At 41.7% G+C, this 18,194-nt stretch overlaps 61 non-coding genes and 19 pseudogenes across 61 annotated transcripts; all 80 read right to left on the bottom strand.

The window, feature by feature from the left end:
• Positions 1–227: 227 nt before the first annotated feature.
• Positions 228–346, bottom strand: LOC135066072 (5S ribosomal RNA). The gene has a single exon (XR_010252331.1). It is a non-coding gene; the product is annotated as a 5S ribosomal RNA (ribosomal RNA).
• Positions 347–452: 106 nt separating this feature from the next.
• LOC134887957 (5S ribosomal RNA) lies at positions 453–571 on the bottom strand (annotated as a pseudogene).
• Positions 572–678: 107 nt separating this feature from the next.
• LOC135063333 (5S ribosomal RNA) lies at positions 679–797 on the bottom strand. The gene has a single exon (XR_010249667.1). It is a non-coding gene; the product is annotated as a 5S ribosomal RNA (ribosomal RNA).
• Positions 798–904: 107 nt separating this feature from the next.
• LOC134894640 (5S ribosomal RNA) lies at positions 905–1,023 on the bottom strand. The gene has a single exon (XR_010171809.1). It is a non-coding gene; the product is annotated as a 5S ribosomal RNA (ribosomal RNA).
• A 107-nt stretch (positions 1,024–1,130) lies between these two features.
• LOC134884477 (5S ribosomal RNA) lies at positions 1,131–1,249 on the bottom strand. The gene has a single exon (XR_010168623.1). It is a non-coding gene; the product is annotated as a 5S ribosomal RNA (ribosomal RNA).
• A 107-nt stretch (positions 1,250–1,356) lies between these two features.
• Positions 1,357–1,477, bottom strand: LOC134890493 (5S ribosomal RNA; annotated as a pseudogene).
• A 107-nt stretch (positions 1,478–1,584) lies between these two features.
• LOC134896776 (5S ribosomal RNA) lies at positions 1,585–1,703 on the bottom strand (annotated as a pseudogene).
• Positions 1,704–1,810: 107 nt separating this feature from the next.
• On the bottom strand, positions 1,811–1,929 carry LOC135064141 (5S ribosomal RNA). Its single transcript, XR_010250453.1, has one exon. It is a non-coding gene; the product is annotated as a 5S ribosomal RNA (ribosomal RNA).
• A 107-nt stretch (positions 1,930–2,036) lies between these two features.
• Positions 2,037–2,155, bottom strand: LOC135060633 (5S ribosomal RNA). Its single transcript, XR_010247026.1, has one exon. It is a non-coding gene; the product is annotated as a 5S ribosomal RNA (ribosomal RNA).
• A 107-nt stretch (positions 2,156–2,262) lies between these two features.
• LOC135065298 (5S ribosomal RNA) lies at positions 2,263–2,381 on the bottom strand. Its single transcript, XR_010251580.1, has one exon. It is a non-coding gene; the product is annotated as a 5S ribosomal RNA (ribosomal RNA).
• A 107-nt stretch (positions 2,382–2,488) lies between these two features.
• On the bottom strand, positions 2,489–2,607 carry LOC134884316 (5S ribosomal RNA). The gene has a single exon (XR_010168468.1). It is a non-coding gene; the product is annotated as a 5S ribosomal RNA (ribosomal RNA).
• Positions 2,608–2,714: 107 nt separating this feature from the next.
• LOC134888212 (5S ribosomal RNA) lies at positions 2,715–2,832 on the bottom strand (annotated as a pseudogene).
• A 107-nt stretch (positions 2,833–2,939) lies between these two features.
• LOC134900508 (5S ribosomal RNA) lies at positions 2,940–3,058 on the bottom strand. Its single transcript, XR_010174016.1, has one exon. It is a non-coding gene; the product is annotated as a 5S ribosomal RNA (ribosomal RNA).
• A 107-nt stretch (positions 3,059–3,165) lies between these two features.
• On the bottom strand, positions 3,166–3,284 carry LOC135067379 (5S ribosomal RNA). Its single transcript, XR_010253595.1, has one exon. It is a non-coding gene; the product is annotated as a 5S ribosomal RNA (ribosomal RNA).
• Positions 3,285–3,391: 107 nt separating this feature from the next.
• LOC135060105 (5S ribosomal RNA) lies at positions 3,392–3,510 on the bottom strand. The gene has a single exon (XR_010246495.1). It is a non-coding gene; the product is annotated as a 5S ribosomal RNA (ribosomal RNA).
• A 107-nt stretch (positions 3,511–3,617) lies between these two features.
• On the bottom strand, positions 3,618–3,736 carry LOC135068379 (5S ribosomal RNA). The gene has a single exon (XR_010254583.1). It is a non-coding gene; the product is annotated as a 5S ribosomal RNA (ribosomal RNA).
• Positions 3,737–3,843: 107 nt separating this feature from the next.
• LOC134900507 (5S ribosomal RNA) lies at positions 3,844–3,962 on the bottom strand. Its single transcript, XR_010174015.1, has one exon. It is a non-coding gene; the product is annotated as a 5S ribosomal RNA (ribosomal RNA).
• Positions 3,963–4,069: 107 nt separating this feature from the next.
• LOC135066943 (5S ribosomal RNA) lies at positions 4,070–4,188 on the bottom strand. Its single transcript, XR_010253176.1, has one exon. It is a non-coding gene; the product is annotated as a 5S ribosomal RNA (ribosomal RNA).
• Positions 4,189–4,295: 107 nt separating this feature from the next.
• Positions 4,296–4,414, bottom strand: LOC135070029 (5S ribosomal RNA). Its single transcript, XR_010256203.1, has one exon. It is a non-coding gene; the product is annotated as a 5S ribosomal RNA (ribosomal RNA).
• A 107-nt stretch (positions 4,415–4,521) lies between these two features.
• LOC135068443 (5S ribosomal RNA) lies at positions 4,522–4,640 on the bottom strand. Its single transcript, XR_010254644.1, has one exon. It is a non-coding gene; the product is annotated as a 5S ribosomal RNA (ribosomal RNA).
• Positions 4,641–4,747: 107 nt separating this feature from the next.
• Positions 4,748–4,866, bottom strand: LOC134895182 (5S ribosomal RNA; annotated as a pseudogene).
• Positions 4,867–4,973: 107 nt separating this feature from the next.
• Positions 4,974–5,092, bottom strand: LOC135060467 (5S ribosomal RNA). Its single transcript, XR_010246860.1, has one exon. It is a non-coding gene; the product is annotated as a 5S ribosomal RNA (ribosomal RNA).
• Positions 5,093–5,199: 107 nt separating this feature from the next.
• LOC134901145 (5S ribosomal RNA) lies at positions 5,200–5,318 on the bottom strand. The gene has a single exon (XR_010174639.1). It is a non-coding gene; the product is annotated as a 5S ribosomal RNA (ribosomal RNA).
• A 107-nt stretch (positions 5,319–5,425) lies between these two features.
• LOC134888781 (5S ribosomal RNA) lies at positions 5,426–5,544 on the bottom strand (annotated as a pseudogene).
• Positions 5,545–5,651: 107 nt separating this feature from the next.
• On the bottom strand, positions 5,652–5,770 carry LOC135063376 (5S ribosomal RNA). The gene has a single exon (XR_010249709.1). It is a non-coding gene; the product is annotated as a 5S ribosomal RNA (ribosomal RNA).
• Positions 5,771–5,877: 107 nt separating this feature from the next.
• Positions 5,878–5,996, bottom strand: LOC134885406 (5S ribosomal RNA). Its single transcript, XR_010169521.1, has one exon. It is a non-coding gene; the product is annotated as a 5S ribosomal RNA (ribosomal RNA).
• A 107-nt stretch (positions 5,997–6,103) lies between these two features.
• Positions 6,104–6,222, bottom strand: LOC135060104 (5S ribosomal RNA). The gene has a single exon (XR_010246494.1). It is a non-coding gene; the product is annotated as a 5S ribosomal RNA (ribosomal RNA).
• Positions 6,223–6,329: 107 nt separating this feature from the next.
• On the bottom strand, positions 6,330–6,448 carry LOC134900506 (5S ribosomal RNA). Its single transcript, XR_010174014.1, has one exon. It is a non-coding gene; the product is annotated as a 5S ribosomal RNA (ribosomal RNA).
• A 107-nt stretch (positions 6,449–6,555) lies between these two features.
• On the bottom strand, positions 6,556–6,674 carry LOC134895078 (5S ribosomal RNA; annotated as a pseudogene).
• A 107-nt stretch (positions 6,675–6,781) lies between these two features.
• On the bottom strand, positions 6,782–6,900 carry LOC135060466 (5S ribosomal RNA). The gene has a single exon (XR_010246859.1). It is a non-coding gene; the product is annotated as a 5S ribosomal RNA (ribosomal RNA).
• Positions 6,901–7,007: 107 nt separating this feature from the next.
• On the bottom strand, positions 7,008–7,126 carry LOC134900505 (5S ribosomal RNA). The gene has a single exon (XR_010174013.1). It is a non-coding gene; the product is annotated as a 5S ribosomal RNA (ribosomal RNA).
• A 107-nt stretch (positions 7,127–7,233) lies between these two features.
• LOC135066270 (5S ribosomal RNA) lies at positions 7,234–7,352 on the bottom strand. The gene has a single exon (XR_010252523.1). It is a non-coding gene; the product is annotated as a 5S ribosomal RNA (ribosomal RNA).
• A 107-nt stretch (positions 7,353–7,459) lies between these two features.
• Positions 7,460–7,578, bottom strand: LOC134885405 (5S ribosomal RNA). Its single transcript, XR_010169520.1, has one exon. It is a non-coding gene; the product is annotated as a 5S ribosomal RNA (ribosomal RNA).
• A 107-nt stretch (positions 7,579–7,685) lies between these two features.
• Positions 7,686–7,804, bottom strand: LOC135060103 (5S ribosomal RNA). Its single transcript, XR_010246493.1, has one exon. It is a non-coding gene; the product is annotated as a 5S ribosomal RNA (ribosomal RNA).
• A 107-nt stretch (positions 7,805–7,911) lies between these two features.
• LOC135066069 (5S ribosomal RNA) lies at positions 7,912–8,030 on the bottom strand. The gene has a single exon (XR_010252328.1). It is a non-coding gene; the product is annotated as a 5S ribosomal RNA (ribosomal RNA).
• Positions 8,031–8,137: 107 nt separating this feature from the next.
• Positions 8,138–8,256, bottom strand: LOC135061290 (5S ribosomal RNA). The gene has a single exon (XR_010247676.1). It is a non-coding gene; the product is annotated as a 5S ribosomal RNA (ribosomal RNA).
• Positions 8,257–8,363: 107 nt separating this feature from the next.
• Positions 8,364–8,482, bottom strand: LOC134900504 (5S ribosomal RNA). Its single transcript, XR_010174012.1, has one exon. It is a non-coding gene; the product is annotated as a 5S ribosomal RNA (ribosomal RNA).
• A 107-nt stretch (positions 8,483–8,589) lies between these two features.
• Positions 8,590–8,708, bottom strand: LOC134895732 (5S ribosomal RNA; annotated as a pseudogene).
• Positions 8,709–8,815: 107 nt separating this feature from the next.
• On the bottom strand, positions 8,816–8,934 carry LOC135060465 (5S ribosomal RNA). The gene has a single exon (XR_010246858.1). It is a non-coding gene; the product is annotated as a 5S ribosomal RNA (ribosomal RNA).
• A 107-nt stretch (positions 8,935–9,041) lies between these two features.
• On the bottom strand, positions 9,042–9,160 carry LOC134900502 (5S ribosomal RNA). The gene has a single exon (XR_010174010.1). It is a non-coding gene; the product is annotated as a 5S ribosomal RNA (ribosomal RNA).
• A 107-nt stretch (positions 9,161–9,267) lies between these two features.
• LOC134890188 (5S ribosomal RNA) lies at positions 9,268–9,386 on the bottom strand (annotated as a pseudogene).
• A 107-nt stretch (positions 9,387–9,493) lies between these two features.
• LOC134887897 (5S ribosomal RNA) lies at positions 9,494–9,612 on the bottom strand (annotated as a pseudogene).
• A 107-nt stretch (positions 9,613–9,719) lies between these two features.
• On the bottom strand, positions 9,720–9,838 carry LOC135062853 (5S ribosomal RNA). The gene has a single exon (XR_010249194.1). It is a non-coding gene; the product is annotated as a 5S ribosomal RNA (ribosomal RNA).
• Positions 9,839–9,945: 107 nt separating this feature from the next.
• On the bottom strand, positions 9,946–10,064 carry LOC134900501 (5S ribosomal RNA). Its single transcript, XR_010174009.1, has one exon. It is a non-coding gene; the product is annotated as a 5S ribosomal RNA (ribosomal RNA).
• A 107-nt stretch (positions 10,065–10,171) lies between these two features.
• LOC134900500 (5S ribosomal RNA) lies at positions 10,172–10,290 on the bottom strand. The gene has a single exon (XR_010174008.1). It is a non-coding gene; the product is annotated as a 5S ribosomal RNA (ribosomal RNA).
• A 107-nt stretch (positions 10,291–10,397) lies between these two features.
• Positions 10,398–10,516, bottom strand: LOC134895623 (5S ribosomal RNA; annotated as a pseudogene).
• Positions 10,517–10,623: 107 nt separating this feature from the next.
• Positions 10,624–10,742, bottom strand: LOC135061682 (5S ribosomal RNA). Its single transcript, XR_010248056.1, has one exon. It is a non-coding gene; the product is annotated as a 5S ribosomal RNA (ribosomal RNA).
• A 107-nt stretch (positions 10,743–10,849) lies between these two features.
• On the bottom strand, positions 10,850–10,968 carry LOC135064109 (5S ribosomal RNA). Its single transcript, XR_010250422.1, has one exon. It is a non-coding gene; the product is annotated as a 5S ribosomal RNA (ribosomal RNA).
• A 107-nt stretch (positions 10,969–11,075) lies between these two features.
• Positions 11,076–11,194, bottom strand: LOC134888780 (5S ribosomal RNA; annotated as a pseudogene).
• Positions 11,195–11,301: 107 nt separating this feature from the next.
• LOC134885720 (5S ribosomal RNA) lies at positions 11,302–11,420 on the bottom strand. Its single transcript, XR_010169829.1, has one exon. It is a non-coding gene; the product is annotated as a 5S ribosomal RNA (ribosomal RNA).
• Positions 11,421–11,527: 107 nt separating this feature from the next.
• LOC134885404 (5S ribosomal RNA) lies at positions 11,528–11,646 on the bottom strand. Its single transcript, XR_010169519.1, has one exon. It is a non-coding gene; the product is annotated as a 5S ribosomal RNA (ribosomal RNA).
• Positions 11,647–11,753: 107 nt separating this feature from the next.
• Positions 11,754–11,872, bottom strand: LOC135067696 (5S ribosomal RNA). The gene has a single exon (XR_010253907.1). It is a non-coding gene; the product is annotated as a 5S ribosomal RNA (ribosomal RNA).
• Positions 11,873–11,979: 107 nt separating this feature from the next.
• On the bottom strand, positions 11,980–12,098 carry LOC134889223 (5S ribosomal RNA; annotated as a pseudogene).
• A 107-nt stretch (positions 12,099–12,205) lies between these two features.
• Positions 12,206–12,324, bottom strand: LOC135064545 (5S ribosomal RNA). The gene has a single exon (XR_010250852.1). It is a non-coding gene; the product is annotated as a 5S ribosomal RNA (ribosomal RNA).
• Positions 12,325–12,431: 107 nt separating this feature from the next.
• On the bottom strand, positions 12,432–12,550 carry LOC135065232 (5S ribosomal RNA). Its single transcript, XR_010251517.1, has one exon. It is a non-coding gene; the product is annotated as a 5S ribosomal RNA (ribosomal RNA).
• A 107-nt stretch (positions 12,551–12,657) lies between these two features.
• LOC134890890 (5S ribosomal RNA) lies at positions 12,658–12,775 on the bottom strand (annotated as a pseudogene).
• A 107-nt stretch (positions 12,776–12,882) lies between these two features.
• Positions 12,883–13,001, bottom strand: LOC135061419 (5S ribosomal RNA). The gene has a single exon (XR_010247800.1). It is a non-coding gene; the product is annotated as a 5S ribosomal RNA (ribosomal RNA).
• Positions 13,002–13,108: 107 nt separating this feature from the next.
• Positions 13,109–13,227, bottom strand: LOC135064374 (5S ribosomal RNA). The gene has a single exon (XR_010250682.1). It is a non-coding gene; the product is annotated as a 5S ribosomal RNA (ribosomal RNA).
• Positions 13,228–13,334: 107 nt separating this feature from the next.
• LOC135059158 (5S ribosomal RNA) lies at positions 13,335–13,453 on the bottom strand. Its single transcript, XR_010245572.1, has one exon. It is a non-coding gene; the product is annotated as a 5S ribosomal RNA (ribosomal RNA).
• A 107-nt stretch (positions 13,454–13,560) lies between these two features.
• Positions 13,561–13,679, bottom strand: LOC134896148 (5S ribosomal RNA; annotated as a pseudogene).
• A 107-nt stretch (positions 13,680–13,786) lies between these two features.
• On the bottom strand, positions 13,787–13,905 carry LOC135066890 (5S ribosomal RNA). The gene has a single exon (XR_010253126.1). It is a non-coding gene; the product is annotated as a 5S ribosomal RNA (ribosomal RNA).
• Positions 13,906–14,012: 107 nt separating this feature from the next.
• On the bottom strand, positions 14,013–14,131 carry LOC135061013 (5S ribosomal RNA). Its single transcript, XR_010247406.1, has one exon. It is a non-coding gene; the product is annotated as a 5S ribosomal RNA (ribosomal RNA).
• A 107-nt stretch (positions 14,132–14,238) lies between these two features.
• Positions 14,239–14,357, bottom strand: LOC135066832 (5S ribosomal RNA). The gene has a single exon (XR_010253070.1). It is a non-coding gene; the product is annotated as a 5S ribosomal RNA (ribosomal RNA).
• Positions 14,358–14,464: 107 nt separating this feature from the next.
• Positions 14,465–14,583, bottom strand: LOC134900499 (5S ribosomal RNA). The gene has a single exon (XR_010174007.1). It is a non-coding gene; the product is annotated as a 5S ribosomal RNA (ribosomal RNA).
• Positions 14,584–14,690: 107 nt separating this feature from the next.
• Positions 14,691–14,809, bottom strand: LOC134900498 (5S ribosomal RNA). Its single transcript, XR_010174006.1, has one exon. It is a non-coding gene; the product is annotated as a 5S ribosomal RNA (ribosomal RNA).
• Positions 14,810–14,916: 107 nt separating this feature from the next.
• LOC134884360 (5S ribosomal RNA) lies at positions 14,917–15,035 on the bottom strand. Its single transcript, XR_010168510.1, has one exon. It is a non-coding gene; the product is annotated as a 5S ribosomal RNA (ribosomal RNA).
• A 107-nt stretch (positions 15,036–15,142) lies between these two features.
• Positions 15,143–15,261, bottom strand: LOC135064888 (5S ribosomal RNA). Its single transcript, XR_010251185.1, has one exon. It is a non-coding gene; the product is annotated as a 5S ribosomal RNA (ribosomal RNA).
• A 107-nt stretch (positions 15,262–15,368) lies between these two features.
• Positions 15,369–15,487, bottom strand: LOC135058854 (5S ribosomal RNA). Its single transcript, XR_010245278.1, has one exon. It is a non-coding gene; the product is annotated as a 5S ribosomal RNA (ribosomal RNA).
• A 107-nt stretch (positions 15,488–15,594) lies between these two features.
• On the bottom strand, positions 15,595–15,713 carry LOC134900497 (5S ribosomal RNA). Its single transcript, XR_010174005.1, has one exon. It is a non-coding gene; the product is annotated as a 5S ribosomal RNA (ribosomal RNA).
• Positions 15,714–15,820: 107 nt separating this feature from the next.
• On the bottom strand, positions 15,821–15,939 carry LOC134894277 (5S ribosomal RNA; annotated as a pseudogene).
• A 107-nt stretch (positions 15,940–16,046) lies between these two features.
• Positions 16,047–16,165, bottom strand: LOC135060463 (5S ribosomal RNA). Its single transcript, XR_010246857.1, has one exon. It is a non-coding gene; the product is annotated as a 5S ribosomal RNA (ribosomal RNA).
• A 107-nt stretch (positions 16,166–16,272) lies between these two features.
• On the bottom strand, positions 16,273–16,391 carry LOC135061391 (5S ribosomal RNA). Its single transcript, XR_010247774.1, has one exon. It is a non-coding gene; the product is annotated as a 5S ribosomal RNA (ribosomal RNA).
• Positions 16,392–16,498: 107 nt separating this feature from the next.
• LOC134888779 (5S ribosomal RNA) lies at positions 16,499–16,617 on the bottom strand (annotated as a pseudogene).
• A 107-nt stretch (positions 16,618–16,724) lies between these two features.
• Positions 16,725–16,843, bottom strand: LOC134894421 (5S ribosomal RNA; annotated as a pseudogene).
• A 107-nt stretch (positions 16,844–16,950) lies between these two features.
• LOC135058379 (5S ribosomal RNA) lies at positions 16,951–17,069 on the bottom strand. The gene has a single exon (XR_010244809.1). It is a non-coding gene; the product is annotated as a 5S ribosomal RNA (ribosomal RNA).
• A 107-nt stretch (positions 17,070–17,176) lies between these two features.
• On the bottom strand, positions 17,177–17,295 carry LOC135058806 (5S ribosomal RNA). Its single transcript, XR_010245228.1, has one exon. It is a non-coding gene; the product is annotated as a 5S ribosomal RNA (ribosomal RNA).
• A 107-nt stretch (positions 17,296–17,402) lies between these two features.
• LOC135061417 (5S ribosomal RNA) lies at positions 17,403–17,521 on the bottom strand. Its single transcript, XR_010247798.1, has one exon. It is a non-coding gene; the product is annotated as a 5S ribosomal RNA (ribosomal RNA).
• A 107-nt stretch (positions 17,522–17,628) lies between these two features.
• LOC135061012 (5S ribosomal RNA) lies at positions 17,629–17,747 on the bottom strand. Its single transcript, XR_010247405.1, has one exon. It is a non-coding gene; the product is annotated as a 5S ribosomal RNA (ribosomal RNA).
• Positions 17,748–17,854: 107 nt separating this feature from the next.
• On the bottom strand, positions 17,855–17,973 carry LOC134885864 (5S ribosomal RNA). The gene has a single exon (XR_010169967.1). It is a non-coding gene; the product is annotated as a 5S ribosomal RNA (ribosomal RNA).
• A 107-nt stretch (positions 17,974–18,080) lies between these two features.
• On the bottom strand, positions 18,081–18,194 carry LOC134888727 (5S ribosomal RNA; annotated as a pseudogene).

Raw genomic sequence — 18,194 nt, 5'->3', positions numbered from 1 at the left:
CAACAGTGCAGGTTTTAGTGATATCAAGGCTGCAGCACAGATGGTTAAATCAAAATAATTTAGCTACTAATTAAGTCACCTGTGCTGAAGCCTGGATATCACAAAAACCTGCACTGTTAGTGTGCCTTGAGGACCGTGGTTGGGAATGCCTGTTCTAACTACTGGTTCATAAATGAATTCGTTTGAAAATGGAATGCATCAACAGAACGGTGTTGGCAGTATAAAATTATCTACAGCTCCTTGTATTCCCAGGCGGTCTCCCATCCAAGTACTAACCAGGCCCAACACTGCTTAGCTTCCAAGATCAGATGAGATTGGGCGTATCCAATGTGGTGTGGCTGTAGATGAGCTTTATGGTTTCTGTTTGAACTTTTCTACTTCTAACTACTGGTTCATAAATGAATACATTTGAAAATTGAATGCATCAACAGAACGGTGTTGGCAGTATAAAATATCTACAGCACCTTGTATTCCCAGGTGGTCTCCCATCCAAGTACTAACCAGGCCCAACACTGCTTAGCTTCCAAGATCAGATGAGATTGGGCGTATCCACTGTGTTGTGGCTGTAGATGAGCTTTGTGGTTTCTGTTAGAACTTTTCTACTTCTAACTACTGGTTCATAAATGAATACGTTTGAAAATAGAATGCATCAACAGAACGGTGTTGGCAGTATAAAAATATCTATAGCACCTTGTATTCCCAGGTGGTCTCCCATCCAAGTACTAACCAGGCCCAACACTGCTTAGCTTCCAAGATCAGATGAGATTGGGCGTATCCAGTGTGGTGTGGCTGTAGATTAACTTTGTGGTTTCTGTTAGAACTTTTCTACTTCTAACTACTGGTTCATAAAAGAATACGTTTGAAAATGGAATGCATCAACAGAACGGTGTTGGCAGTATAAAATGATCTACAGCACCTTGTATTCCCAGGTGGTCTCCCATCCAAGTACTAACCAGGCCCAACACTGCTTAGCTTCCAAGATCAGATGAGATTGGGCGTATCCAGTGTGGTGTGGCTGTAGATGAACTTTGTGGTTTCTGTTAGAACTTTTCTACTTCTAACTACTGGTTCATAAATGAATACGTTTTAAAATGGAATGCATCAACAGAACGGTGTTGGCAGTATAAAATTATCTACAGCACCTTGTATTACCAGGTGGTCTCCCATCCAAGTACTAACCAGGCCCAACACTGCTTAGCTTCCAAGATCAGATGAGATTGGGCATATCCAGTGTGGTGTGGCTGTAGATGAGCTTTATGGTTTCTGTTAGAACTTTTCTACTTCTAACTACTGGTTCATAAATGAATACATTTGAAAATGGAATGCATCAACAGAACGGTGTTGGCAGTATAAAAATATCTACAGCACCTTTTATATTCCCAGGTGGTCTCCCATCCAAGTACTAACCAGGCCCAACACTGCTTTGCTTCCAAGATCAGATGAGATTGAGCGTATCCAGTGTGGTGTGGCTGTAGATGAGCTTTGTGGTTTCTGTTAGAACTTTTCTACTTCTAACTACTGGTTCATAAATGAATACGTTTGAAAATGGAATGCATCAACAGAACGGTGTTGGCAGTATAAAAATATCTACAGCACTTTGTATTCCCAGGTTGTCTCCCATCCAAGTAATAACCAGGCCCAACACTGCTTAGCTTCCAAGATCAGATGAGATTGGACATATCCAGTATGGTGTGGCTGTAGATGAACTTTTTGGTTTCTGTTAGAACTTTTCTACTTCTAACTACTGGTTCATAAATGAATACGTTTTAAAATGGAATGCATCAACAGAACGGTGTTGGCAGTATAAAATTATCTACAGCACCTTGTATTCCCAGGTGGTCTCCCATCCAAGTACTAACCAGGCCCAACACTGTTTAGCTTCCAAGATCAGATGAGATTGGGCGTATCCAGTGTAGTGTGGCTGTAGATGAATTTTGTGGTTTCTGTTAGAACTTTTCTACTTCTAACTACTGGTTCATAAATGAATACATTTGAAAATGGAATGCATCAACAGAACGGTGTTGGCAGTATAAAAACATCTACAGCACCATGTATTCCCAGGTGGTCTCCCATCCAAGTACTAACCAGGCCCAACACTGCTTAGCTTCCAAGATCAGATGAGATTGGGCGTATCCAATGTGGTGTGGCTGTAGATGAGCTTTGTGGTTTCTGTTAGAACTTTTCTACTTCTAACTACTGGTTCATAAATGAATACGTTTGAAAATGGAATGCATCAACAGAACGGTGTTGGTAGTATAAAAATATCTACAGCACCTTGTATTCCCAGGTGGTCTCCCATCCAAGTACTAACCAGGCCCAACACTGCTTAGCTTCCAAGATCAGATGAGATTGGGCGTATCCAGTGTGATGTGGCTGTAAATGAGCTTTGTGGTTTCTGTTAGAACTTTTCTACTTCTAACTACTGGTTCATAAATGAATACGTTTGAAAATGGAATGCATAAACAGAACGGTGTTTGCAGTATAAAAATATCTACAGCACCTTGTATTCCCAGGTGGTCTCCCATCCAAGTACTAACCATGCCCAACACTGCTTAGCTTTCAAGATCAGATGAGATTGGGCGTATCCAGTGTGGTGTGGCTGTAGATGAGCTTTGTGGTTTCTGTTAGAAATTTTCTACTTCTAACTACTGGTTCATAAATGAATACGTTTGAAAATGGAATGCATCAACAGAACGGTGTTGGCAGTATAAAAATATCTAAGCACCTTGTATTCCCAGGTGGTCTCCCATCCAAGTACTAACCAGGCCCAACACTGCTTAGCTTCCAAGATCAGATGAGATTGGGCGTATCCAGTGTGGTGTGGCTGTAGATGAGCTTTGTGGTTTCTGTTAGAACTTTTCTACTTCTAACTACTGGTTCATAAATGAATACGTTTGAAAATGGAATGCATCAACAGAACGGTGTTGGCAGTATAAAAATATCTACAGCACCTTGTATTCCCAGGTGGTCTCCCATCCAAGTACTAACCAGGCCCAACACTGCTTAGCTTCCAAGATCAGATGAGATTGGGCGTATCCAGTGTGGTGTGGCTGTAGATGAGCTTTGTGGTTTCTGTTAGAACTTTTCTACTTCTAACTACTGGTTCATAAATGAATACGTTTGAAAATGGAATGCATCAACAGAACGGTGTTGGTAGTATAAAAATATCTACAGCACCTTGTATTCCCAGGTGGTCTCCCATCCAAGTACTAACCAGGCCCAGCACTGCTTAGCTTCCTAGATCAGATGAGATTGGGCGTATCCAGTGTGGTGTGGCTGTAGATGAGCTTTGTGGTTTCTGTTTGAACTTTTCTACTTCTAACTACTGGTTCATAAATGAATACATTTGAAAATTGAATGCATCAACAGAACGGTGTTGGCAGTATAAAAATATCTACAGCACCTTGTATTCCCAGGTGGTCTCCCATCCAAGTACTAACCAGGCCCAACACTGCTTAGCTTCCAAGATCAGATGAGATTGGGCGTATCCAGTGTGGTGTTGCTGTAGATGAACTTTCTGGTTTCTGTTAGAACTTTTCTACTTCTAACTACTGGTTCATAAATGAATACGTTTTAAAATGGAATGCATCAACAGAACGGTGTTGGCAGTATAAAAATATCTACAACACCTTGTATTCCCAGGTGGTCTCCCATCCAAGTACTAACCAAGCCCAACACTGCTTAGCTTCCAAGATCAGATGAGATTGAGCGTATCCAGTGTGGTGTGGCTGTAGATGAGCTTTGTGGTTTCTGTTAGAACTTTTCTACTTCTAACTACTGGTTCATAAATGAATACGTTTGAAAATGGAATGCATCAACAGAACGGTGTTGGCAGTATAAAAATATCTACAGCACCTTGTATTCCCAGGTGGTCTCCCATCCAAGTACTAACCAGGCCCAACACTGCTTAGCTTCCAAGATCAGATGAGATTGGGCGTATCCAGTGTGGTGTGGCTGTAGATGAGCTTTGTGGTTTCTGTTAGAACTTTTCTACTTCTAACTACTGGTTCATAAATGAATACGTTTGAAAATGGAATGCATCAACAGAACGGTGTTGGCAGTATAAAAATATCTACAGCACCTTGTATTCCCAGGTGGTCTCCCATCCAAGTACTAACCAGGCCCAACACTGCTTAGCTTCCAAGATCAGATGAGATTGGGCGCATCCAGTGTGGCTTGGCTCTAGATGAGCTTTATGGTTTCTGTTAGAACTTTTCTACTTCTAACTACTGGTTCATAAATGAAAACGTTTGAAAATGGAATGCATCAACAGACCGGTGTTGGCAGTATAAAAATGTCTACAGCACCTTGTATTCCCAGGTGGTCTCCCATCCAAGTACTAACCAGGCCCAACACTGCTTAGCTTCCAAGATCAGATGAGATTGGCCGTATCCAGTGTGGTGTGGCTGTAGATGAGCTTTGTGGTTTCTGTTAGAACTTTTCTACTTCTAACTACTGGTTCATAAATGAATACGTTTGAAAATGGAATGCATCAACAGAATGGTGTTGGCAGTATAAAAATATCTACAGCACCTTGTATTCCCAGGTGGTCTCCCATCCAAGTGCTAACCAGGCCCAACACTGCTTAGCTTCCAAGATCAGATGAGATTGGGCGTATCCAGTGTGGTGTGGCTGTAGATGAGCTTTGTGGTTTCTGTTAGAACTTTTCTACTTCTAACTACTGGTTCATAAATGAATACGTTTGAAAATGGAATGCATCAACAGAACGGTGTTGGCAGTATAAAAATATCTTCAGCACCTTGTATTTCCAGGTGGTCTCCCATCCAAGTACTAACCAGGCCCAACACTGCTTAGTTTCCAAAATCAGATGAGATTGGGCGTATCCAGTGTGGTGTTGCTGTAGATGAACTTTCTGGTTTCTGTTAGAACTTTTCTACTTCTAACTACTGGCTCATAAATGAATACATTTGAAAATTGAATGCATAAACAGAACGGTGTTGGCAGTATAAAAATATCTACAGCACCTTGTATTCCTAGGTGGTCTCCCATCCAAGTACTAACCAGGCCCAACACTGCTTAGCTTCCAAGATCAGATGAGATTGGGCGTATCCAGTGTGGTGTGGCTGTAGATGAGCTTTGTGGTTTCTGTTAGAACTTTTCTACTTCTAACTACTGGTTCATAAATGAAAACGTTTGAAAATGGAATGCATCATCAGACCGGTGTTGGCAGTATAAAAATATCTACAGCACCTTGTATTCCCAGGTGGTCTCCCATCCAAGTACTAACGAGGCCCAACACTGCTTAGCTTCCAAGATCAGATGAGATTGGGCGTATCCAGTGTGGTGTGGCTGTAGATGAGCTTTGTGGTTTCTGTTAGAACTTTTCTACTTCTAACTACTGGTTCATAAATGAAAACGTTTGAAAATGGAATGCATCAACAGAACGGTGTTGGCAGTATAAAAATATCTACAGCACCTTGTATTCCCAGGTGGTCTCCCATCCAAGTACTAACCAGGCCCAACACTGCTTAGCTTCCAAGATTAGATGAGATTGGGCGTATCCAGTGTGCTGTGGCTGTAGATGAGCTTTGTTGTTTCTGTTAGAACTTTTCTACTTCTAACTACTGGTTCTTAAATGAATACGTTTGAAAATGGAATGCATCAACAGAACGGTGTTGGCAGTATAAAAATATCTACAGCACCTTGTATTCCCAGGTGGTCTCCCATCCAAGTACTAACCAGGCCCAACACTGCTTAGCTTCCAAGATCAGATGAGATTGGGCGTATCCAATATGGTGTGGCTGTAGATGAGCTTTGTGGTTTCTGTTAGAACTTTTCTACTTCTAACTACTGGTTCATAAATGAATACGTTTGAAAATGGAATGCATGAACAGAATGGTGTTGGCAGTATAAAAATATCTACAGCACCTTGTATTCCCAGGTGGTCTCCCATCCAAGTACTAACCAGGCCCAACACTGCTTAGCTTCCAAGATCAGATGAGATTGGGCATATCCAGTGTGGCTTGGCTCTAGATGAGCTTTATGGTTTCTGTTAGAACTTTTCTACTTCTAACTACTGGTTCATAAATGAAAACGTTTGAAAATGGAATGCATCAACAGACCGGTGTTGGCAGTATAAAAATATCTACAGCACCTTGTATTCCCAGGTGGTCTCCCATCCAAGTACTAACCAGGCCCAACACTGCTTAGCTTCCAAGATCAGATGAGATTGGGCGTATCCAGTGTGGTGTTGCTGTAGATGAACTTTCTGGTTTCTGTTAGAACTTTTCTACTTCTAACTACTGGTTCATAAATGAATACGTTTGAAAATGGAATGCATCAACAGAACGGTGTTGTCAGTATAAAAATATCTACAGCACCTTGTATTCCCAGGTGGTCTCCCATCCAAGTACTAACCAGGCCCAACACTGCTTAGCTTCCAAGATCAGATGAGATTGGGCGTATCCAGTGTGGTGTGGCTGTAGATGAGCTTTGTGGTTTCTGTTAGAACTTTTCTACTTCTAACTACTGGTTCATAAATGAATACGTTTGAAAATGGAATGCATCAACAGAACGGTGTTGGTAGTATAAAAATATCTTCAGCACCTTGTATTCCCAGGTGGTCTCCCATCCAAGTACTAACCAGGCCCAACACTGCTTAGTTTCCAAAATCAGATGAGATTGGGCGTATCCAGTGTGGTGTTGCTGTGGATGAACTTTCTGGTTTCTGTTAGAACTTTTCTACTTCTAACTACTGGTTCATAAATGAATACATTTGAAAATTGAATGCATCAACAGAACGGTGTTGGCAGTATAAAAATATCTACAGCACCTTGTATTCCTAGGTGGTCTCCCATCCAAGTACTAACCAGGCCCAACACTGCTTAGCTTCCAAGATCAGATGAGATTGGGCGTATCCAGTGTGGTGTGGCTGTAGATGAGCTTTGTGGTTTCTGTTAGAACTTTTCTACTTCTAACTACTGGTTCATAAATGAAAACGTTTGAAAATGGAATGCATCAACAGACCGGTGTTGGCAGTATAAAAATATCTACAGCACCTTGTATTCCCAGGTGGTCTCCCATCCAAGTACTAACCAGGCCCAACACTGCTTAGCTTCCAAGATCAGATGAGATTGGGCGTATCCAGTGTGGTGTGGCTGTAGATGAGCTTTGTGGTTTCTGTTAGAACTTTTCTACTTCTAACTACTGGTTCATAAATGAAAACGTTTGAAAATGGAATGCATCAACAGAACGGTGTTGGCAGTATAAAAATACCTACAGCACCTTGTATTCCCAGGTGGTCTCCCATCCAAGTACTAACCAGGCCCAACACTGCTTAGCTTCCAAGATCAGATGAGATTGGGCGTATCCAATATGGTGTGGCTGTAGATGAGCTTTGTGGTTTCTGTTAGAACTTTTCTACTTCTAACTACTGGTTCATAAATGAATACGTTTGAAAATGGAATGCATCAACAGAACGGTGTTGGCAGTATAAAAATATCTACAGCACCTTGTATTCCCAGGTGGTCTCCCATCCAAGTACTAACCAGGCCCAACACTGCTTAGCTTCCAAGATCAGATGAGATTGGGCATATCCAGTGTGGCTTGGCTCTAGATGAGCTTTATGGTTTCTGTTAGAACTTTTCTACTTCTAACTACTGGTTCATAAATGAAAACGTTTGAAAATGGAATGCATCAACAGACCGGTGTTGGCAGTATAAAAATATCTACAGCACCTTGTATTCCCAGGTGGTCTCCCATCCAAGTACTAACCAGGCCCAACACTGCTTAGCTTCCAAGATCAGATGAGATTGGGCGTATCCAGTGTGGTGTTGCTGTAGATGAACTTTCTGGTTTCTGTTAGAACTTTTCTACTTCTAACTACTGGTTCATAAATGAATACGTTTTAAAATGGAATGCATCAACAGAACGGTGTTGGCAGTATAAAAATATCTACAACACCTTGTATTCCCAGGTGGTCTCCCATGCAAGTACTAACCAGGCCCAACACTGCTTAGCTTCCAAGATCAGATGAGATTGGGCGTATCCAGTGTGGTGTGGCTGTAGATGAGCTTTGTGGTTTCTGTTAGAACTTTTCTACTTCTAACTACTGGTTCATAAATGAATACGTTTGAAAATGGAATGCATCAACAGAACGGTGTTGGCAGTATAAAAATATCTACAGCACCTTGTATTCCCCGGTGGTCTCCCATCCAAGTACTAACCAGGCCCAACACTGCTTAGCTTCCAAGATCAGATGAGATTGGGCGTATCCAGTGTGGTGTGGCTGTAGATGAGCTTTGTGGTTTCTGTTAGAACTTTTCTACTTCTAACTACTGGTTCATAAATGAATACGTTTGAAAATGGAAAGCATCAACAGAACGGTGTTGGCAGTATAAAAATATCTACAGCACCTTGTATTCCCAGGTGGTCTCCCATCCAAGTACTAACCAGGCCCAACACTGCTTAGCTTCCAAGATCAGATGAGATTGGGCGTATCCAGTGTGGTGTGGCTGTAGATGAGCTTTGTGGTTTCTGTTAGAACTTTTCTACTTCTAACTACTGGTTCATAAATGAATACGTTTGAAAATGGAATGCATCAACAGAACGGTGTTGGTAGTATAAAAATATCTTCAGCACCTTGTATTCCCAGGTGGTCTCCCATCCAAGTACTAACCAGGCCCAACACTGCTTAGTTTCCAAAATCAGATGAGATTGGGCGTATCCAATGTGGTGTTGCTGTGGATGAACTTTCTGGTTTCTGTTAGAACTTTTCTACTTCTAACTACTGGTTCATAAATGAATACATTTGAAAATTGAATGCATCAACAGAACGGTGTTGGCAGTATAAAAATATCTACAGCACCTTGTATTCCTAGGTGGTCTCCCATCCAAGTACTAACCAGGCCCAACACTGCTTAGCTTCCAAGATCAGATGAGATTGGGCGTATCCAGTGTGGTGTGGCTGTAGATGAGCTTTGTGGTTTCTGTTAGAACTTTTCTACTTCTAACTACTGGTTCATAAATGAAAACGTTTGAAAATGGAATGCATCAACAGACCGGTGTTGGCAGTATAAAAATATCTACAGCACCTTGTATTCCCAGGTGGTCTCCCATCCAAGTACTAACCAGGCCCAACACTGCTTAGCTTCCAAGATCAGATGAGATTGGGCGTATCCAGTGTGGTGTGGCTGTAGATGAGCTTTGTGGTTTCTGTTAGAACTTTTCTACTTCTAACTACTGGTTCATAAATGAAAACGTTTGAAAATGGAATGCATCAACAGAACGGTGTTGGCAGTATAAAAATACCTACAGCACCTTGTATTCCCAGGTGGTCTCCCATCCAAGTACTAACCAGGCCCAACACTGCTTAGCTTCCAAGATTAGATGAGATTGGGCGTATCCAGTGTGCTGTGGCTGTAGATGAGCTTTGTTGTTTCTGTTAGAACTTTTCTACTTCTAACTACTGGTTCATAAATGAATACGTTTGAAAATGGAATGCATCAACAGAACGGTGTTGGCAGTATAAAAATATCTACAGCACCTTGTATTCCTAGGTGGTCTCCCATCCAAGTACTAACCAGGCCCAACACTGCTTAGCTTCCAAGATCAGATGAGATTGGGCGTATCCAATGTGTTGTGGCTGTAGATGAGCTTTGTGGTTTCTGTTAGAACTTTTCTACTTCTTACTACTGGTTCATAAATGAATACGTTTGAAAATGGAATGCATCAACAGAACGGTGTTGGCAGTATAAAAATATCTACAGCACCTTGTATTCCCAGGTGGTCTCCCATCCAAGTACTAACCAGGCCCAACACTGCTTAGCTTCCAAGATCAGATGAGATTGGGTGCATCCAGTGTGGCTTGGCTCTAGATGAGCTTTATGGTTTCTGTTAGAACTTTTCTACTTCTAACTACTGGTTCATAAATGAAAACGTTTGAAAATGGAATGCATCAACAGACCGGTGTTGGCAGTATAAAAATATCTACAGCACCTTGTATTCCCAGGTGGTCTCCCATCCAAGTACTAACCAGGCCCAACACTGCTTAGCTTCCAAGATCAGATGAGATTGGGCGTATCCAGTGTGGTGTGGCTGTAGATGAGCTTTGTGGTTTCTGTTAGAACTTTTCTACTTCTAACTACTGGTTCATAAATGAATACGTTTGAAAATGGAATGCATCAACAGAATGGTGTTGGCAGTATAAAAATATCTACAGCACCTTGTATTCCCAGGTGGTCTCCCATCCAAGTACTAACCAGGCCCAACACTGCTTAGCTTCCAAGATCAGATGAGATTGGGCGTATCCAGTGTGGTGTGGCTGTAGATGAGCTTTGTGGTTTCTGTTAGAACTTTTCTACTTCTAACTACTGGTTCATAAATGAATACGTTTGAAAATGGAATGCATCAACAGAACGGTGTTGGCAGTATAAAAATATCTTCAGCACCTTGTATTCCCAGGTGGTCTCCCATCCAAGTACTAACCAGGCCCAACACTGCTTAGTTTCCAAAATCAGATGAGATTCGGCGTATCCAGTGTGGTGTTGCTGTAGATGAACTTTCTGGTTTCTGTTAGAACTTTTCTACTTCTAACTACTGGTTCATAAATGAATACATTTGAAAATTGAATGCATAAACAGAACGGTGTTGGCAGTATAAAAATATCTACAGCACCTTGTATTCCTAGGTGGTCTCCCACCCAAGTACTAACCAGGCCCAACACTGCTTAGCTTCCAAGATCAGATGAGATTGGGCGTATCCAGTGTGGTGTGGCTGTAGATGAGCTTTGTGGTTTCTGTTAGAACTTTTCTACTTCTAACTACTGGTTCATAAATGAAAACGTTTGAAAATGGAATGCATCATCAGACCGGTGTTGGCAGTATAAAAATATTTACAGCACCTTGTATTCCCAGGTGGTCTCCCATCCAAGTACTAACGAGGCCCAACACTGCTTAGCTTCCAAGATCAGATGAGATTGGGCGTATCCAGTGTGGTGTGGCTGTAGATGAGCTTTGTGGTTTCTGTTAGAACTTTTCTACTTCTAACTACTGGTTCATAAATGAAAACGTTTGAAAATGGAATGCATCAACAGAACGGTGTTGGCAGTATAAAAATATCTACAGCACCTTGTATTCCCAGGTGGTCTCCCATCCAAGTACTAACCAGGCCCAACACTGCTTAGCTTCCAAGATTAGATGAGATTGGGCGTATCCAGTGTGCTGTGGCTGTAGATGAGCTTTGTTGTTTCTGTTAGAACTTTTCTACTTCTAACTACTGGTTCATAAATGAATACGTTTGAAAATGGAATGCATCAACAGAACGGTGTTGGCAGTATAAAAATATCTTCAGCACCTTGTATTCCCAGGTGGTCTCCCATCCAAGTACTAACCAGGCCCAACACTGCTTAGCTTCCAAGATCAGATGAGATTGGGCGTATCCAATATGGTGTGGCTGTAGATGAGCTTTGTGGTTTCTGTTAGAACTTTTCTACTTCTAACTACTGGTTCATAAATGAATACGTTTGAAAATGGAATGCATCAACAGAACGGTGTTGGCAGTATAAAAATATCTACAGCACCTTGTATTCCCAGGTGGTCTCCCATCCAAGTACTAACCAGGCCCAACACTGCTTAGCTTCCAAGATCAGATGAGATTGGGCATATCCAGTGTGGCTTGGCTCTAGATGAGCTTTATGGTTTCTGTTAGAACTTTTCTACTTCTAACTACTGGTTCATAAATGAAAACGTTTGAAAATGGAATGCATCAACAGACCGGTGTTGGCAGTATAAAAATATCTACAGCACCTTGTATTCCCAGGTGGTCTCCCATCCAAGTACTAACCAGGCCCAACACTGCTTAGCTTCCAAGATCAGATGAGAGTGGGCGTATCCAGTGTGGTGTGGCTGTAGATGAGCTTTGTGGTTTCTGTTAGAACTTTTCTACTTCTAACTACTGGTTCATAAATGAAAACGTTTGAAAATGGAATGCATCAACAGAACGGTGTTGGCAGTATAAAAATATCTACAGCACCTTGTATTCCCAGGTGGTCTCCCATCCAAGTACTAACCAGGCCCAACACTGCTTAGCTTCCAAGATTAGATGAGATTGGGCGTATCCAGTGTGTTGTGGCTGTAGATGAACTTTCTGGTTTCTGTTAGAACTTTTCTACTTCTAACTACTGGTTCATAAATGAATACATTTTAAAATGGAATGCATCAACAGAATGGTGTTGGCAGTATAAAAATATCTACAGCACCTTGTATTCCCAGGTGGTCTCCCATCCAAGTACTAACCAGGCCCAACACTGCTTAGCTTCCAAGATCAGATGAGATTGGGCATATCCAGTGTGGTGTGGCTGTAGAAGAGCTTTATGGTTTCTGTTAGTACTTTTCTACTTCTAACTACTGGTTCATAAATGAATACGTTTGAAAATGGAATGCATCAACAGAACGGTGTTTGCAGTATAAAAATATCTACAGCACCTTGTATTCCCAGGTGGTCTCCCATCCAAGTACTAACCATGCCCAACACTGCTTAGCTTCCAAGATCAGATGAGATTGGGCGTATCCAGTGTGGTGTGGCTGTAGATGAGCTTTGTGGTTTCTGTTAGAAATTTTCTACTTCTAACTACTGGTTCATAAATGAATACGTTTGAAAATGGAATGCATCAACAGAACGGTGTTGGCAGTATAAAAATATCTAAGCACCTTGTATTCCCAGGTGGTCTCCCATCCAAGTACTAACCAGGCCCAACACTGCTTAGCTTCCAAGATCAGATGAGATTGGGCGTATCCAGTGTGGTGTTGCTGTAGATGAACTTTCTGGTTTCTGTTAGAACTTTTCTACTTCTAACTACTGGTTCATAAATGAATACATTTTAAAATGGAATGCATCAACAGAACGGTGTTGGCAGTATAAAAATATCTACAGCACCTTGTATTCCCAGGTGGTCTTCCATCCAAGTACTAACCAGGCCCAACACTGCTTAGCTTCCAAGATCAGATGAGATTGGGCGTATCCAGTGTGGTGTGGCTGTAGATGAGCTTTGTGGTTTCTGTTAGAACTTTTCTACTTCTAACTACTGGTTCATAAATGAATACGTTTGAAAATGGAATGCATCAACAGAACGGTGTTGGCAGTATAAAAATATCTACAGCACCTTGTATTCCCAGGTGGTCTCCCATCCAAGTACTAACCAGGCCCAACACTGCTTAGCTTCCAAGATCAGATGAGATTTGGCGTATCCAGTGTGGTGTGGCTGTAGATGAGCTTTGTGGTTTCTGTTAGAACTTTTCTACTTCTAACTACTGGTTCATAAATGAATACGTTTGAAAATGGAATGCATCAACAGAACGGTGTTGGCAGTATAAAAATATCTACAGCACCTTGTATTCCCAGGTGGTCTCCCATCCAAGTACTAACCAGGCCCAACACTGCTTAGCTTCCAAGATCAGATGAGATTGGGCATATCCAGTGTGGTGTGGCTGTAGATGAACTTTGTGGTTTCTGTTAGAACTTTTCTACTTCTAACTACTGGTTCATAAATGAATACGTTTGAAAATGGAATGCATCAACAGAACGGTGTTGGCAGTATAAAAATATCTTCAGCACCTTGTATTTCCAGGTGGTCTCCCATCCAAGTACTAAACAGGCCCAACACTGCTTACTTTCCAAAATCAGATGAGATTGGGCGTATCCAGTGTGGTGTTGCTGTAGATGAACTTTCTGGTTTCTGTTAGAACTTTTCTACTTCTAACTACTGGTTCATAAATGAATACATTTGAAAATTGAATGCATCAACAGAATGGTGTTGGCAGTATAAAAATATCTACAGCACCTTTTATTCCTAGGTGGTCTCCCATCCAAGTACTAACCAGGCCCAACACTGCTTAGCTTCCAAGATCAGATGAGATTGGGCGTATCCAGTGTGGTGTGGCTGTAGATGAGCTTTGCGGTTTCTGTTAGAACTTTTCTACTTCTAACTACTGGTTCATAAATGAAAACGTTTGAAAATGGAATGCATCAACAGACCGGTGTTGGCAGTATAAAAATATCTACAGCACCTTGTATTCCCAGGAAGTCTCCCATCCAAGTACTAACCAGGCCCAACACTGCTTAGCTTCCAAGATCAGATGAGATTGGGCGTATCCAGTGTGGTGTGGCTGTAGATGACCTTTGTGGTTTCTGTTAGAACTTTTCTACTTCTAACTACTGGTTCATAAATGAAAATGTTTGAAAATGGAATGCATCAACAGAACGGTGTTGGCAGTATAAAAATATCTACAGCACCTTGTATTCCCAGGTGGTCTCCCATCCAAGTACTAACCAGGCCCAACACTGCTTAGCTTCCAAGATCAGATGAGATTGGGCGTATCCAGTGTGCTGTGGCTGTAGATGAGCTTTGTTGTTTCTGTTAGAACTTTTCTACTTCTAACTACTGGTTCATAAATGAATACGTTTGAAAATGGAATGCATCAACAGAACGGTGTTGGCAGTATAAAAATATCTACAGCACCTTGTATTCCCAGGTGGTCTCCCATCCAAGTACTAACCAGGCCCAACACTGCTTAGCTTCCAAGATCAGATGAGATTGGGCGTATCCAGTGTGGTGTGGCTGTAGATGAGCTTTGTGGTTTCTGTTAGAACTTTTCTACTTCTAACTACTGGTTCATAAATGAATACGTTTGAAAATGGAATGCATCAACATAACGGTGTTGGCAGTATAAAAATATCTACAGCACCTTGTATTCCCAGGTGGTCTCCCATCCAAGTACTAACCAGGCCCAACACTGCTTAGCTTCCAAGATCAGATGAGATTGGGCGTATCCAGTGTGGTGTGGCTGTAGATGAGCTTTGTGGTTTCTGTTAGAACTTTTCTACAAATAACTACTGGTTCATAAATGAATACGTTTGAAAATGGAATGCATCAACAGAACGGTGTTGGCAGTATAAAAATATCTACAGCACCTTGTATTCCCAGGTGGTCTCCCATCCAAGTACTAACCAGGCCCAACACTGCTTACCTTCCAAGATCAGATGAGATTGGGCGTATCCAGTGTGGTGTGGCTTTAGATGAGCTTTGTGGTTTCTGTTAGAACTTTTCTACTTCTAACTACTGGTTCATAAATGAATACGTTTGAAAATGGAATGCATCAACAGAACGGTGTTGGCAGTATAAAAATATCTACAGCACCTTGTATTCCCAGGTGGTCTCCCATCCAAGTACTAACCAGGCCCAACACTGCTTAGTTTCCAAGATCAGATGAGATTGGGCGTATCCAGTGTGGTGTGGCTGTAGATGAGCTTTGTGGTTTCTGTTAGAACTTTTCTACTTCTAACTACTGGTTCATAAATGAATACGTTTGAAAATGGAATGCATCAACAGAACGGTGTTGGCAGTATAAAAATATCTACAGCACCTTGTATTCCCAGGTGGTCTCCCATCCAAGTACTAACCAGGACCAACACTGCTTAGCTTCCAAGATCAGATGAGATTGGGTGTATCCAGTGTGGTGTGGCTGTAGATGAGCTTTGTGGTTTCTGTTAGAACTTTTCTACTTCTAACTACTGGTTCATAAATGAATACATTTGAAAATGGAATGCATCAACAGAACGGTGTTGGCAGTATAAAAATATCTACAGCACCTTGTATTCCCAGGTGGTCTCCCATCCAAGTACTAACCAGGCCCAACACTGCTTAGCTTCCAAGATCAGATGAGATTGGGCGTATCCAGTGTGGTGTGGCTGTAGATGAGCTTAGTGGTTTCTGTTAGAACTTTTCTACTTCTAACTACTGGTTCATAAATGAATATGTTTGAAAATGGAATGCATCAACAGAACGGTGTTGGCAGTATAAAAATATCAACAGCACCTTGTATTCCCAGGTGGTCTCCCATCCAAGTACTAACCATGCCCAACACTGCTTTGTTTCCAAGATCAGATGAGATTGGGCGTATCCAGTGTGGTGTTGCTGTAGATGAACTTTCTGGTTTCTGTTAGAACTTTTCTACTTCTAACTACTGGTTCATAAATGAATACATTTGAAAATTGAATGCATCAACAGAACGGTGTTGGCAGTATAAAAATATCTACAGCACCTTGTATTCCTAGGTGGTCTCCCATCCAAGTACTAACCAGGCCCAACACTGCTTAGCTTCCAAGATCAGATGAGATTGGGCGTATCCAGTGTGGTGTGGCTGTAGATGAGCTTTGTGGTTTCTTTTAGAACTTTTCTACTTCTAACTACTGGTTCATAAATGAAAACGTTTGAAAATGGAATGCATCAACAGACCGGTGTTGGCAGTATAAAAATATCTACAGCACCTTGTATTCCCAGGTGGTCTCCCATCCAAGTACTAACCAGGCCCAACTCTGCTTAGCTTCCAAGATCAGATGAGATTGGGCGTATCCAGTGTGGTGTGGCTGTAGATGAGCTTCGTGGTTTCTGTTAGAACTTTTCTACTTCTAACTACTGGTTCATAAATGAAAACATTTGAAAATGGAATGCATCAACAGAACGGTGTTGGCAGTATAAGAATATCTACAGCACCTTGTATTCCCAGGTGGTCTCCCATCCAAGTACTAACCAGGCCCAACACTGCTTAGCTTCCAAGATTAGATGAGATTGGGCGTATCCAGTGTGCTGTGGCTGTAGATGAGGTTTGTTGTTTCTGTTAGAACTTTTCTACTTCTAACTACTGGTTCATAAATGAATACGTTTGAAAATGGAATGCATCAACAGAACGGTGTTGGCAGTATTAAAATATCTACAGCACCTTGTATTACTGGGTGGTTTCCCATCCAAGTACTAACCAGACCCAACACTGCTTAGCTTCCAAGATCAGATGAGATTGGGCGTATCCAGTGTGGTGTTGCTGTAGATGAACTTTCTGGTTTCTGTTAGAACTTTTCTACTTCTAACTACTGGTTCATAAATGAATACGTTTGAGAATGGAATGCATCAACAGAACGGTGTTGGTAGTATAAAAATATCTACAGCACCTTGTATTCCCAGGTGGTCTCCCATTCAAGTACTAACCAGGCCCAACACTGCTTAGCTTCCAAGATCAGATGAGATTGGGCGTATCCAGTGTGGTGTGGCTGTAGATGAGCTTTGTGGTTTCTGTTAGAACTTTTCTACTTCTAACTACTGGTTCATAAATGAATACGTTTGAAAATGGAATGCATCAACAGAACGGTGTTGGCAGTATAAAAATATCTACAGCACCTTGTATTCCCAGGTGGTTTCCCATCCAAGTACTAACCAGGCCCAACACTGCTTAGCTTCCAAGATCAGATGAGATTGGGCGTATCCAGTGTGGTGTGGCTGTAGATGAGCTTTGTGGTTTCTGTTAGAACTTTTCTACTTCTAACTACTGGTTCATAAATGAATACGTTTTAAAATGGAATGCATCAACAGAACGGTGTTGGCAGTATAAAAATATCTACAGCACCTTGTATTCCCAGGTGGTCTTCCATCCAAGTACTAACCAGGCCCAACACTGCTTAGCTTCCAAGATCAGATGAGATTGGGCGTATCCAGTGTGGTGTGGCTGTAGATGAGCTTTGTGGTTTCTGTTAGAACTTTTCTACTTCTAACTACTGGTTCATAAATGAATACGTTTGAAAATGGAATGCATCAACAGACCGGTGTTGGCAGTATAAAAATATCTACAGCACCTTGTATTCCCAGGAAGTCTCCCATCCAAGTACTAACCAGGCCCAACACTGCTTAGCTTCCAAGATCAGATGAGATTGGGCGTATCCAGTGTGGTGTGGCTGTAGATAAACTTTGTAGTTTCTGTTAGAACTTTTCTACTTCTAACTACTGGTTCATAAATGAAAATGTTTGAAAATGGAATGCATCAACAGAACGGTGTTGGCAGTATAAAAATATCTACAGCACCTTGTATTCCCAGGTGGTCTCCCATCCAAGTACTAACCAGGCCCAACACTGCTTAGCTTCCAAGATCAGATGAGATTGGGCGTATCCAGTGTGCTGTGGCTGTAGAGGAGCTTTGTTGTTTCTGTTAGAACTTTTCTACTTCTAACTACTGGTTCATAAATGAATACGTTTGAAAATGGAATGCATCAACAGAACGGTGTTGGCAGTATAAAAATATCTACAGCACCTTGTATTCCCAGGTGGTCTCCCATCCAAGTACTAACCAGGCCCAACACTGCTTAGCTTCCAAGATCAGATGAGATTGGGCGCATCCAGTGTGGTGTGGCTG

Source organism: Pseudophryne corroboree, chromosome 3 (genome assembly GCF_028390025.1).
Source record: "Pseudophryne corroboree isolate aPseCor3 chromosome 3, aPseCor3.hap2, whole genome shotgun sequence".
Classification (NCBI taxonomy): domain Eukaryota; kingdom Metazoa; phylum Chordata; class Amphibia; order Anura; family Myobatrachidae; genus Pseudophryne; species Pseudophryne corroboree.
This window is presented reverse-complemented; position numbering and strand designations above follow the sequence as displayed.